Source organism: Danio rerio, chromosome 7 (assembly GCF_049306965.1).
Source record: "Danio rerio strain Tuebingen ecotype United States chromosome 7, GRCz12tu, whole genome shotgun sequence".
Classification (NCBI taxonomy): Eukaryota; Metazoa; Chordata; class Actinopteri; order Cypriniformes; family Danionidae; genus Danio; species Danio rerio.
The window spans coordinates 31,990,450-32,005,387 of record NC_133182.1 but is presented as its reverse complement, the minus strand read 5'-3'; the positions used below and the strand labels follow the sequence as shown (position 1 = coordinate 32,005,387).

At 35.7% G+C, this 14,938-nt stretch overlaps 1 protein-coding gene and 1 long non-coding RNA gene across 5 annotated transcripts in view; one reads left to right on the top strand and one right to left on the bottom strand.

The window, feature by feature from the left end:
• The window catches only part of bdnf (brain-derived neurotrophic factor), a 37,570-nt gene that overhangs the window by 4,506 nt on the left and 18,126 nt on the right, over positions 1 to 14,938 (top strand). The gene's annotated exons all lie outside the window — the stretch shown is intronic.
• Positions 1 to 14,938, bottom strand: part of LOC103911387 (uncharacterized) — a 54,004-nt gene that overhangs the window by 26,784 nt on the left and 12,282 nt on the right. For 2 of the 4 annotated variants that reach the window (XR_012383337.1, XR_012383335.1), the window contains exons 4-5: positions 14,772 to 14,911; positions 14,353 to 14,452 (exon numbers count right to left, since the gene is read on the bottom strand). This is a non-coding gene — a long non-coding RNA (uncharacterized lncRNA). The remainder of the gene's footprint in view (positions 1 to 14,352; positions 14,453 to 14,771; positions 14,912 to 14,938) is intronic. The other 2 variants (XR_012383336.1, XR_001799907.4) reach the window with 1 other exon arrangement.

Here is a 14,938-nt window from a genome sequence, read left to right as displayed (position 1 = left end):
AAGAGATTCAAATAGCTGTGCTCGCCTGTACACAAAGAATAGGATGGATATAAATTACTTTAATAATATTGCAAGCCCATAGCCAGCCTGGCGAAAGGGATGGTTATTTTTTCTTTAAAAGTTGACCTTAATTTAAATATTGTATTTTAGTGACATTTTAAGCACTATTTTTTGCTGGAGTAGCTGTACAACTTTTGATGTCAAAAAACATTTCTAAAACGTTTAGAATAAGGAAATATGAATACAATACTTTTCCCAGAGATGGGTTGCGGCTGGAAGGGCAACCGCTGCCTGAAAACCTGCTGGATAAGTTGGCGGTTCATTTCGCTGTGACGACCCCGGATTAATAAAGGGACTAACCAAAAAGGAAAATGAATGAAAGAATGAAAACAAAACTTATTTTAAGATACAAATGTATTACTTCATATATCATTAGAAAAAAAAGGAATCTGTTAAAGTTTTGAATTAAAAACTGTAGCCTTTTGTCACTTAATAGGCAAATAACAAAATGGCCAGCACATTCAGCACATTCAACTGTCGCACGGAAGCGACAGCCAACATGGCATTTTGCTTGGTCTTAAAGCATTCTTCAATTAGTTATTTTCACAATTTATGATGGCATAGCAGTCAAATTAGGACAAATGAGCTCATGAATCTGACAAATTCTGGACCTTTGTCAGTGTGGGGGTCTTTCAACCACCCCAAGTTATTAATTGAACTTGACTTCTCTTTAACTTTAGTTGTTATAACAAGTTTTGGATTTCAAACTGAAGTAAGTGTTTTTAAAAAGTGATTTCTGTAAAAAGAAATAATTTAAAAAATTAATTAATGATAATCATGAACATCATAATACATTAATTTTAGGTTAGATTTAGGTCATGATTTTTTGACGTCCAATAATGCTGTCAAATTGTGTTGATATTTGGTTGATTTTAGGCTGTGTTTACATTGTGTCTGATAGATGTCATATTGGCAATGTCCACACAACGTCAAGGTGTAACATGATTAGACGTTGATATTTGGTTGATTTTAGGTTGATTTCAGGTTGGACGTTAGACATTGACATCTTAATGACGTTGGGTCCTGACGTCAACCCGATTTTCAGGTCCAAACAAAATCCAACGTCCCTATGTCATTGGGGTATGTTGGGGTACAACATCAATATGACATCATGTTGATGTCCTGTGCCTGCAGGGATATATTGTCTGTATATATTGTTCATGTAAATTACAGTACAAAAAAATTTATTGAGCTGATAGCGTTTTTTCAAATTAATCTGAACTTTTTTCTAAACTTTTATTACAGTTTTATTGTTAAAAATAAATAAAAATAAATAAAAATAACAACAATCTCAGAAAGAATCAGAATCAGAAGAATTAGAAAATGTTCATCATTCAAAAAAAATATTGTTCGAAAAAATCTTTACTATGCTATCTACGTTTTTTCTTGAATAAACTGGATTTTGACAAAGGTTTGCAGGAAATGCTTCTAAAGAATTGAAATCTTAAAAAATCAGTAACATTCCCTATCACTTTGTAAAAACTTGTCTATATGCATCTAAATGAATGAGCGAAGACTGTAAATACTGTATTGGCCTTATCCTCTCATTCATCAAGCCACAGCATACTTTATATGCTTTAATTTAACACACAATTGAGTTTATTATATTGGAAAACTGTGTGTCGCAGTGGCGCAGTAGGTAGTGCTGTCACCTGTGGAGTTTGCATGTTCTCCCTGTGTTCGCATGGGTTTCCTCCGGGTGCTCTGGTTTCAGTCACAGTTCAAAGACATTAATTAGGTAGGCTAAATTGTCTGTAGTGTATTAGTGTGAATGAGTGTGTATGGATGTTTCCCAGAGATGGATTGCAACTAGAAAGGCATCCGCTGTGCTGGATAAGTCAGTGGTTCATTCCACTGTGGCGACCCCGAATTAATAAAGGGACTAAGCCAAAAAGAAAATGAATTAATGAATGAATATTGGAAAATATCCTGAATCTGCAAACCACTCCCTACTATACAGCCGCAGGCTTCAAGCTGAAGCGTTAAGTCTCTGTCTTATCAGACAGATATCAACTTTACTTAGTGTAAAGGAAGAAAAGAACCAAAGGAAAGGTACGGGGGGGCTGGCTGTAATCGAACCCAGTTTCTAGGAGTCTAAGAGGATTTCGATGGAGTAATATCATATGTCGGTCCCAGCTAGAGGCAGACAAAGGTGCGCAGCCAAGCACCAGAGCAAAGCATGTCATCTAAATAGTGCCGGGCTTCTTTTTGCAGTTTATTACATCCAACTGCTTTGTGTTGCTTGAGTTTGGCTGGGAGGCGGCACAAAGGAGGCAGTTTGTTCGCCCTCGACAAGCATGCTTTTATTTGCGGCAGCTCTTTGATGTATAGAAAGAAGCATTCGGAGTAGGATATCCCTAACAGATCAACAGGGAAGAAATCCCACTCTTTTAGTGTTTTAGTAACAATTCCCTGGCTTTCAGCAACCACAGCCTTTATTCTCTTTAATGGACTTGCTTTAGACTATTGTGCGAGCTGTCTATTATAGTAGCGTTAAGGGGAGGATGGCATTTATGTCTGTGTGTTTGATTTTCTGCATACCAAGCACAAGGGGATGAACATGTACAGTAACAGAAACAAGTGGCATCAAGCCAAGCACACTCGTTTGCTCAGTGTCAAAACTGACTTACAGGCCCAATAACAGCCGGGCCCAAATAACAAATCAAGTCAAGCAAGTCGCTAATATGCCACTTCCATTATGTCCACTCTTAATGGTAAGTTGCAAATGATGATGCAACAAAACCGTCTGACAATTTGCATTATATTACAGTGCAAGGCAAGCGGTGCATTGTTGTGACTCCACTCGAACAAAAACAATAGTTTAGTGGCTAATGAATGTTAGGAGGAAGATCTTGTCCTCATATTTGTTCTTTTAATTGATAAATAAGCAAATAAATTTTATTATATTTATTGATGTTTTTTTCTTCCATGGAGCACATGTTTTATTAGAATTTACTGCAGAGGTCTGAATAAAGTACAGGAATAAAGCAGAACAGTTGTTGAACACACACTATATATATACAGCCCCGTAACCAGCCAATTGAAAGGGGTGGTTCTTTTTACTCAAAAAGTACAGATTTTTGCAGTTATTCTCCTCAATTTTTATTAAATTATGAGGTTCAAATACAACATTTGAGACATTTTAGGCATTAATATTTGCTGCGTTAGCTTGTCAGATGGTAATCATAGTGCTTATCATATTATTTTACAACAAAATGTTTATTTAGAAATGTGCATTTAAACTGTAAGCTATAACAATATTATAAATATTGTTGTGTATATAGAACTTTTAATTAAACATTTTGAATAAAGAATAAATTTACTTTTTCATATTATTTATTAGGTGACAGTGGGTAGAGCTGTCATCTCACAGCAAGAACGTTGCTGGTTTGCATGTTCTCCCTGCGTTTGCGTGGGTTTCCTCCGAGTGCTCCGGTTTACCCCACAGTCCAAAGACATGCAGTACAGGTGAATTGGGTAGGCTAAATTGTCCGTAGTGTATAAGTGTGAACGAGTGTGTATGGATGTTTCCCAGAGATGGGTTGCGGCTGAAAGGGCATGCGCTGAGTAAAACAGGTGCTGGATAAGTTGGCGGTTCATTTCGCTGTAGCGACCCCAGATTAAAAAAGGGACTAAGCCAAAAAGAAAATGAATGAATGTTATTTATTACCATACATCATTAGGAAAACAATTAAGAATCTGTTAAAACTTTTAAAAAAACGAATTAAAAACATATTTAAACTGTAGATAAATGATAAACTGGCCAGCTCATTTTCTCAGTAATTTGTAAATTTGAAGAATTAAAGAATTTATTTGTCTTAAACCCTTTTTCTATCGATTATTTTCACAATTTATGAAAGCAAACTGTCAAAAATGGGACTCATATAAGCTCATATAGAGATCAAGGTCTGGACTTTGTCAGTGAGGGGGTGGGTCTTTCGAACCCCCCCAACCCCCCCTGGCTACAGGCCTGATTTTTGTGTGTGGCTGTGTAGGAATTGAGGAAATTTAGCAAGCTACAATGAAGTAGAAATTATAGATTTAATTCCACTTAAAATGTAGGGCGTTTATGAGTACAGACTCTAAACCACAACAGCAAAGTGTAACGACATAAGGAAACTGTCATTACAAATGCTGAATATTTTTGTTTTTGTGATATCAAAGGAATCATAAAGTAACTTACACAAATGGCACATTGAGAGTATATACAGGAATCAGAGAGTATAATTAAATACCTTTTGTGACCTTTTTAAAGACTTTTCCCATACATTTTAAGACCTACAACCACTTCAACTGGAAACACTAGTGAGGTTTGAACTTACAGTATATTTACTAAATATTAATGTAAGAAACTAATCCAAAACTAAAACTTTAACTAATACAGGCAAACTTTAGCATACAACCATACATTGCATAATCAAAAATGATATAAAATTCAATACCTTGCAATATAGCATTTAAGACTTTTTAAGGGCCTTAAGTTTCTCTACATTGATTTATCAACTTTTATTACTTTTTAAGACCCTGCGGACACCCTGACATTAGGTTTCTTTAAAGTACAAAAAGTTGTTTTAGATTATTAAAATATTCTTTACACTGGTTCCATTTACTGAAAGGTTGTTCATGGAAGCTTTATTATTTACAGTAATAACCTGACATCATTTTCATCTTAAACTGGTTAATTAACAGAAATTATTACTCCACCAACTGTGTGATGTCAATAATGGCAGTCCTAAGTGGCTTAAAGAATGGATCTACAATTTAGATTCTCCAACACTGTACTATGGTAACAGGTAATTTTGTTGCTCAGGAAATGCACTCTGTATCTGGTTTCATGTATCCTTTGTGATTCATTGAACAGATTTGACTTAACAAAACAAATCAGACAGTTGCTTCTCTCATGAACTGTCATGAATTTTTCAAGGTGACCTAAAACAGTGCGTCACAACATCAGCTTTATGTTCTTTTATAATACTTTTGCTGTTCAAAGCTTGAAAATTCAGTCTCCATTTCAGTGCAAAAGAGAATTCATTCATTCATCTTCTTTTCGGCTTAGTCCCTTTATTAATCTGAGGTCGCCACAGCGGAATGAACTGCCAATTTATCCAACGTATGTTTTACAGTATGCAGCAGATGCCCTTCCAGCTGCATCCTATCACAAGAATTATATTATTTCAAATGTTCTTATTTGTTTTTCCACTGAAGAAAGAAAGTAATATGGGTTTGAAAAAATTTGTCACTTTGGGTAAACATTTCTTTAAGGAATCATTATTTTTTTTATAGGTTTTATAGGTTAGTAGTACAACAAATGAGCAATCGTTTATTTAATTTATTTAATTCTCTTTCACAGTGTCATGTCTTAATTAGAAAAATGAACTGTGTTAAAAAAAAACTTTTTACAACTGCCAATAGTACCACAAGAGACTAAATTCTAACTAAAATGGCCAACGAAAATGGCCACTGACTCACCGGATGAATAAAAACATAAACAGTGCAAGTGCATATACTCTGGAGACTCGCAGCTTTCATGTCTCAGACCTTATTAAAAGAACAACAGTCTTTGATGTCTTCGGTACCTAATGATGTCAGCAGATTAATTGTCTAATTTTTTTTGTTTGTCCTATTTTGCCCATTTAGCAAAGGATTTTACCACCAAAACTATAAACAGTGTTGCTTATGGCTGTATGAACAGCTCAATATTAGATGTCCACCTACTACAAAATGCAAATCAACAAAACCTCACTGTTGTTGGCCCTTACAAACCTCAACTATTGAAAAGCATGCAAATGAGACTAGTCAAATAAACTGCTGCTTCGAACATTTGGCTGGGGGAAATCATAGGTTATTGTCACAAAATATTTTAGCCTTAAATTGGGCAAAATAAATAACATACACATAATATATCCCAACATGTAAATTTTAAGTTTTTACAAAGAAAAATTCCAATATAGCTTAAACATTAGTAGAGCACTAAATACATAAGTACACAATTGTTTGGTCCTACTTTATATTAAGTGGCCTTACTATGTATTTACATCAGAAATTAAGTACAATGTATTTATTGAGATCATATAGTATTGTATAGCACTTCTGGTGCTCATTAAGTGGGATACAGGTGAGGTTAGGGACAGGTCTGAGTGCATGTGTAGGTTTAAGTTTGGATTAAGTTAAGGAATAAGTCAACAGAGTAGATATAAATGTAATTAAATGAATTATTTACAGATGTAATTACAAGCAGATCATTTTCAAAATATCAGTACAATGTAAAAACATATGCACGTAACGAAGTACATTGTACTAAATAATTAATTAAATTGTAAGTTCATAATTAAGGCCACTTAATATTAAAGTAGGAGCATTTATTTTCTTGTGATTGAACTTGTTATTACTGTGTCACAACAAATTAGCAACATTTTAGCAACGTTTAAAATTAACAAATTCAGTAAGACTTTTGCTTGTTTGGCCTACATTACTGTTATTACATATGGTATGCAAATTAACATGCATTCGTTCTTGTGTTTTTATGTGTGTGCATATTTGCGTTTGCATTCAGACAGGGATATGATGATGCCTATTTTAAATACGTATCTAATTGTATTGTAATCGAGTGATGTCACTGTGAGGGGTAGGGTTAGGTCAGCGCAAAAGTATTGGATGCAGCTCAGATTGCACTTCACAGGGTCTGCATCCAGACCCCTCTCCTTCTACACACTACCCTGTAGATTTCTGTTATAAGCTCTGGTACCGGTATCTCAATTTACACCACTTGTGTTTGTGTTTGTGCTTATGCTTGTTCATATATGTTTTCTTACTATTGCCAAGCAGCTTCACAGTTGGCTGTTAGCCATGTCATGTTGATGTGTAAATTGTGTTGGTGTGCTACTGGCCAGAAACTGTTGCCATAGGCAATAATAGAAGTAAAATGCTGATTTAATTGGTGACACATTTTTAATTCTATTCCACAAAAGGCTCTTTAAAGTGGAAAAGGTTATTTAGATTTTTTTTTAAAGTTATTCATACTATAGGAACAAAATGTTTTATTTGGGGTGACATAGTGGCACAGTGGCACAGCGGCGATCGGCTCACAACAAGAAGGTTGCTGGTTTGAGCCCCGACAGGGTCAGTTGGCATTTCTGTGAGGAGTTTGCATATTCTCCCCGTGTTCGCATGGGTTTTCTTCTGGGTGATCCGGTTTCCACCACAGTCCAAAGATATGCACTAAAGGAGAATTTAATAAATTGGTCGGAGTGTATGTGTGGGTGTGAATGCAAGAGTATATAGGTTGTGGCTGAAGGGGCATACTCTGCATGCATAAAACATATGCTGGATAAGTTGGTGATTCATTCCACTGTGACAACCCCTGATTAATAAACGACTAAGCCGAAAAGAAAATGAATAAATGAATGAATGTTTCTATTTGGAACTTTTCAATGAAAGGTTCATTGGTGAAACTAAAATGTATCTATCACACTGGTAACTTTCAGGCCATCCAAGATATAGGTGTGGCTGATTTCAATAAGCAGTTCATTGAAAACGACTTATGAGACTTTTTAGATAAAACTGTGATCATTGGTTTATAAAGTCTTTAAAAAGTCAATAGCTACTGGCACTGACGAAAAAACACTGTCAAAAAAAGCATGTACAGGCACTACAAAATTAATGTCTGTGATTTCTGTGGGTTACAAGCAATGTGTGTTACGTAATCAGATTGCATCTTTCAACTTAATAGCAAAGTAACACATTAGCTTTTAAATATTAAGTAACTTTTTCAAAAAAGTTAAGTGAGTTGCTTTATTTTTTTCTTTTTTAGAGAGAAAGAGGTAGAGATCAGGAATTAAGTGCAAACGTGTTTTCTTGTAAAAACGTGATATTTAATATAGTTCTTGCCTAAATGTGAAAGTGTATTTACTTGTCTCATTGGCAAAGACACAGATTCAGTATTCCTGACTAATGCAAACTCTGAATATTCATTGCTGAACTTTCTTTTCATGCATCCTATTCTTTACGCAATGCAGAAAGGCAGCACAGCTGAAAGGTTTGTTTGAGCTCAACTGTACAGATGAGAATTTACATTTCCTTTAGCCTGAGGTTAATTGACTTCCCATTTCACTTCTGCTGAAAAAAAACCTATACAAAACTTACATCTGTCAGAAATTAAAAACACCGCCCAGATAAAAAAAGTAGTGCAACACTTTACTTTCATTAAAATGTAACTAAGTAAAACATTTAGTTACTTTTCTAAGAAGTAATGCAGCATTGTAATATTTTACTTTTACAGTTTTTCTTAGTCGCTTTGTTGCATTTCTCCAAACACTATTTACATTTGCACAACAGTTTATGCATTCCTCAAAACAATTAGTCGTTTGTGCACATCATAGTAGCAGTTTCTCGTTCCTTCCAACAGATTGCAAATGCTTTTGCATATACATAATTTTTTTGCATTGAAAAAAAAATTAACGGAGTAAACTGTCACAAGGAAAACATGACAAAGCCATTTTACTATCTTGTTCATAAACAATGGTGTCAGGACTTTTCATCCTTATGACACTGACACTTTCATTGACATCAATACTTGGTTTTGAAGAATGAGCTATCCATTTTGAGCAAGTGACACGCTTTTGCAGGTGCTCAACTAGGTTTTGCAGTTTGTAAAGCCACTGAGAAAAACTGTCAAAAGTAACTTTCCCTAACACTGGTCCAGAGCACTGTAATGATTGTCTTTGTTTGTTGGCTAGCATTTTAAGAATCACATCATATCAGCCAAAAATCTCAATTAAAAATGTCCCCTACATATCTGATGGCTTTAAAGTAATAGATATTTAAATAAGTACATAAATAAAAATGACAGACAGACAGACAGACAGACAGACAGACAGACAGACAGGCAGACAGAGAGACAGATATATAGATAGATAGATTAAGAGACAGACAGGCGGACGGACGGGCAGGTAGATAGATAGATAGATAGATAGATAGATAGATAGATAGATAGATAGATAGATAGATAGATAGATAGATAGATAGATAGATAGATAGATAGATAGATAGATAGATAGATAGATAGATAGATAGATAGATAGATAGATAGATAGATAGATAGATAGACAGACAGACAGGCAGACAGAGAGACAGATATATAGATAGATAGATTAAGAGACATACGGACGGACAGACAGACAGACAGACAGACAGACAGACAGACAGACAGACAGAGAGATAGATAGATAGATAGATAGATAGATAGATAGATAGATAGATAGATAGATAGATAGATAGATAGATAGATATATAGATAAATAGATAGATAGATAGATAGATAGATAGATAGATAGATAGATAGATAGATAGATAGATAGATAGATAGATAGATAGATAGATAGATAGATAGATAGATAGATAGATATTCATTCATTCATTCATTCATTGATAAATTAAATGAATAGATTAGAATAGAGCAGATTTTGCCCAATAAAAAGCATGAATCCCAAAATAATTTATGCTTAAAAAAGACTTTTGGCACACAGCCAATCACAGTCACTCCTGAAACATTTTACTCAGTCTTGCAGTCATCACGAGTTTGACATCATCATCATAAGTTTTAACACAGTATGATGACTCATAATAATATAAAGATCCACCTCCCTGTGTGATTTAGTCATTGGCACTTCTCGATCACAAACCATTAGATGCTTTACTAATTGAAATCATGAGGATTCTCGAGATTTTCCACTAAAGAATAGCAGTGTTAGCATCAAATCCCAGATCTCAGCACTGAGGAACAGTATGCCAGTCTTCTCTCATATTCTGCACCATTTTTTTCTGAAGCAATGGATTTAAAGCATAATCATATTCACCTGGGATGTGTAGAACTTGAATCACAGGCGTTACTATTCTGCTGATATCTTCAGAAAAGTTCATTGTGTGCAGATAAGGCGAATATAAGATTTGGTAGTGCCGTACAGATTATTTAAGAAAAACATTGGATTGACTGGCATATGTTTTTACAAATTTGACATAGTTCACCAATAAATAATAATAATGCTGTTTACGCATCATTTACTTGTTTTAAACTTTGAGTTTTTTTCTTCTGTTAAACCAAAAGAAGATACTTTGAAAAATGCTGGAAACCTTTAACCACTGACTTCAACAGTATTTGTTTTTCCTACTATGGAAGTCAATGGTTACATGTTTTCAGCTTTCTACAAAATATCTTTTTGTTTTGTTGATAGATAGATAGATAGATAGATAGATAGATAGATAGATAGATAGATAGATAGATAGACAGACAGACAGACAGACAGACAGACAGACAGACAGACAGACAGACAGACAGACAGACATTTTTAGATTTCTACAAAATATTTTATTTGTTGTTGATAGATAGATAGACAGATAAAGAGATGAATAGACAGACAGACAGACAGACAGACAGACAGACAGACAGACAGACAGACAGACAGACAGACAGACAGACAGACAGACAGACAGACAGACAGATAGATAGATAGATAGATAGATAGATAGATAGATAGATAGATAGATAGATAGATAGATAGATAGATAGATAGATAGATAGATAGATAGATAGATAGATGGATAGACGAATGGATAGATAGATAGGACGTCAATGGTTACAAGCTTTCAGCTTTCTTCAAAATATCTTCTTTTTTGTTCAACAGAAGAAAGGTTTGAAACCACTTTAGAGTAAGTAAATAATAAGTACATTTTCATTTTTATTAATCTATCCACCTAAATAGACCATTGTGATATTATTACATAAAGATAATAAAGAACTTATGTTCGAGTGAACTTGGGCATAACTTGGGTCTTTAAAGTCATGATTATGTCCCAAAATGTGTATGGGAGGGGGTTGATAAAAATTCAACCCACATTAATTCCTAATCCCCCCACTAGTCTGGATATAAACTCATCTGATTGAATCTGTCCTTTTCGTCCTTTTTAAGAGAACACAGTATATTTATGAACAGAATATGAATGTTGTGCATTCTTAATGTTTGAATTCATAACGGAAACAGTAAGGATGAGGGAAATTAAGTAAAGAAATCCATCCAAAAGGCGAGATTCATCCATACAAAAGACAGGATGCATCTTTCTACCGACATATGAACACACACACACTGCCGAGGGTTATCTTTACTGCCAGGTACTGTGTAAGTTGTGACGTGCGAGCCCCATTACTGATATTTATGGAACACAAATTGAAACAGAGAAATGATACGGCATTCCCCGCGGACCCATCCGCTCTTAATAGTGGTCGGTAAATGGAGTGAAGAAGGGGGCTCAAAAATGCTGACGGTGCAATTCTGTTGGCTGCCATACACTTCAGTTCTCATAATGATTTTGGAGACTGAGCGAAGCACAAATGTAATTAGGCATGACAAACAAGTGAGCTCAGGTGACCTGCATAAAGACAACATTGCGTTTGAAATAAAACTAGCTAGAGAAATAATTTTACATAATGTGACAGGATAGGGGTATAAGATAGACCTTTCTGTCTTCTTCTCACATGGCGTCTTATTAACCCAGCAAGCAATTGTGTGTTTAATAGACATCTAAACAAAGACAGCTTAGCTAAAACAAGGCTAAACTTGGGCTGTCAGTGAAAATCTAATAGACGTCTAAGAATAGCCCAAAACTAGACTAGTCGTCAAATAGACAGATTAGACAGACTTTTCATGTGTAGTCATTCATTTCTATTTATTAATGACTAGTCTAGTTTTGGCTTATTCTTTTACATCTATTAGATTTGCACTGACAGCCCAAATTTAGCCTTGTTTTAGCCAAGACAACTATGTTTAGATGTCTATTAGACATCTATTAGATATCTTCTAAAAACAAAAAAATGCTTGGTAAGCTTTAATAACTTATAAAACCTCAATTTTGATGTTTCAACAAGAATATGAATTTCTCAGTTCTAGATATTACCTACAGTGCATCCGGAAAGTATTCATAGCATTATACTTTTTCCACATTTTTTATGTTACAGCCTCATTCCAAAATTGATTCAGTTAATTTATTTCCTCCAAATTCTACACACAATACCCCATAATGACAATGTAAAAAAAAAAAAAAAAACATTTTTTGTAATTTCTGCAAATTTATTAAAAATAAGAAAAAATAATTAATCTGAAAAATCACATGTACATACGTATTCACAGCCTTTGCTTAATACTTTGTTGATACACCTTTGGCAGCAATTACAGCCTCAGGTCTTTTTGAATATGATGTCCAAGCTTGGCACACCTGTCTTTGGGAATTTTTGCCCATTCCTTTTTGCAGTACCTCTCAAGCTATATCTGTCATGGGTGATGATGCATGCGCCCTTTCTGTCATGTTGTCACGTGGGATTGTTTTGAATTCTTTCATGTACTTCTGTACTGTGTTGTAATCACATGATTACAACACACAACAGAAGGACATGAAAGAATACAAAACAATCCCACGTGACAACATGACAGAAAGAGCGCATGCATCATCAACCGTGACACCATCTGGTTGGATGGGAAGTGACGGCGTACAGCTGTTTTTTAGATCTCTCCAGAGATGTTCAATAGGATTTAGGTCTGGGCTCTGGCTGGGCCACTCAAGGACATTCACTGTTGTGAAACCACTCCTCTGATATTTTGGCAGTGTGCTTTAGGTCAATGTCCTGCTGGAAGATGTACCGTCACCCCAATCTGAGGTTAAGAGCACTCTGAAGCCGGTTTTCATTCGAGATGTCTCTGTACATTACTGCATTAATTTTTCCCTCTATCCTTACTAGTCTTCCAGTTCATGCTGCTAAAAATCATCCCCCCAACATGACGCTGCCACCACTGTGAGGATGTTATCAGTCTGGTGATCAGTGGTGCCTACTTTTCTCCAACTATAACGCCTGGCATTGACTCCAAAGAATTCAATTTTAGTCTCATCAGACCAGAGAATTTTCTTTCTTATGGTCTGTGAGTCCTTCAGATGCCTTTTGGCAAATTCCAGGCGGGGAGTGGCTTCTGTCTGGCCACTCTACCATACAGGCCTGATTGGTGGATTGCTGCACATGGTTGTCCTTCTTTAAGGTTTTCCTCTCTCCACAGAAGAATGTTGGAGCTCAGACAAAGTAACCATCAGGTTATTGATCACCTCCCCCAATAACGTCCTTTTCCTCCGAACACTCAGCTTAGATGGTTGGCCAGCTCTAGGAAGAGTACTGGTGGTTCAAAACATCTTCCACTCACGATAATGGAGGCCACTGTGCTCACTGGAACTTTCAGCGCAGCAGAAATGTTTTTGTAACCTTCCCCAGCCTTGTGCTTCGAGACAATCCTGTCTACGGAGGTCTACAGACAATTCCTTTGTCTTCATTCTTGGTTTTTGCTTTAACATGCACTGTCAACCCTGGGACCTTAAATAGACAGGTGAATGCTTTTTCAAATCATGTCCAATCAACGGAATTTACCACAGGTGAACTCCAATTAAGCTGCTGAAATATCTCAAGAATGATCAGTGAAAATAGAATGTACCTGAGCTCAATGTAGAGCTTTGCGGCAAAGCCTGTGAATACTTGTGTATATGTGATTTTTCAGGTTTTTTATAAACTTGCCACAATTTCAACATTTTTTCAATTTCTTTTTACACATTCTCATTATGGGGTATTGTGTGTAGAATTTGGAGGACATAAATAAATTAAATCCATTTTGGAAAAAAGGCTGTAACATAAAAAATGTTGAAAAAGTGAATCGCTATGAACACTTTCCGGATGCGCTGTAAATGAGCCATAAAGATTAAGTAGAGATCTCGCATGCCACAAGATTGTTTTACTTTTAAAAGTGAATGCATAAGAGAGGTTGTAAAATGATTGTTAATGAAACTTAAATTACTGCAATACATTATACCAGATGCTACTTATTATTTCCTATATTTCTGCTTTAAAAAATCCTTATTTAATTAAATGGATTTATGTCATTTCATTGTAATTATGAGAAAAATTTACTAGCAATTTCTGAGTGACAATAGTTTCTACACCCATTTTTTCATATTGCTATTGTTTTCTGACTTTTCTCCACTACACCACACAAATATCTAAAATTATTCTACTGGTAGAAAATCATTTGGCAAAGAAAATCATTTGGACTTAAGCAGACTAATAAATATAAATGGATATAAAACTGTGTGTATGTAGCTGGAAAATATTAACAGCGGTTCAGGTGCTTAAATGTACAACTAAGCCAAAATTAAAGGTGCCGGATGAGAGTGTGGTCTTAAGTAGGAGCTGATTGTGGTGGTCTGACTGACCTGTAGTGTGAGGTTCTGGGTATCTCTGTTTTGGAGTTACGGGGGAGGGCAGAGGTGGTGCAGAGGGCCGCATGTGAGTCATCCAGGGAGCCTGTGAAAACTGTAGGAGCGTTGAAAGAACGGAGGAGAGGAAGAATAGACTGAAGTGATGAAGTGATGCAGCTTTGAGAAAGGAGAGGAAGTGATGACGGGTTAATCTGAAGGAGGTTCTGGATGTTGCGTTTAGACATTCAGAAGCCCATCAGTGTGGTGTCCTCAGAACTGACCCTGACCCCTTCAGAGGAGGTACGCTTTTCATCAGTTGAGGTGGTATTTTATTCTGTATGACCACTTCAAGGGTCTTATCCCCAAGCAACATAACTCTTTTTTATCCGACTTGAGGATCTTTATTTGAAATATACTCCACTAAATATACTCACCCCTGACAGTATTGTCAACCTTTAGACATTCATTCTTCAAAAATGCCCATGTTTGTCAATGCGTCCTGAGGGAGAGAGCATTGTTGATCCACATGCGATCATGGACAACTAGTACATGTTTGTCTGCAGTGCAGCAAGACCTGCAAGAGCAAAACGAGTTACGCAGG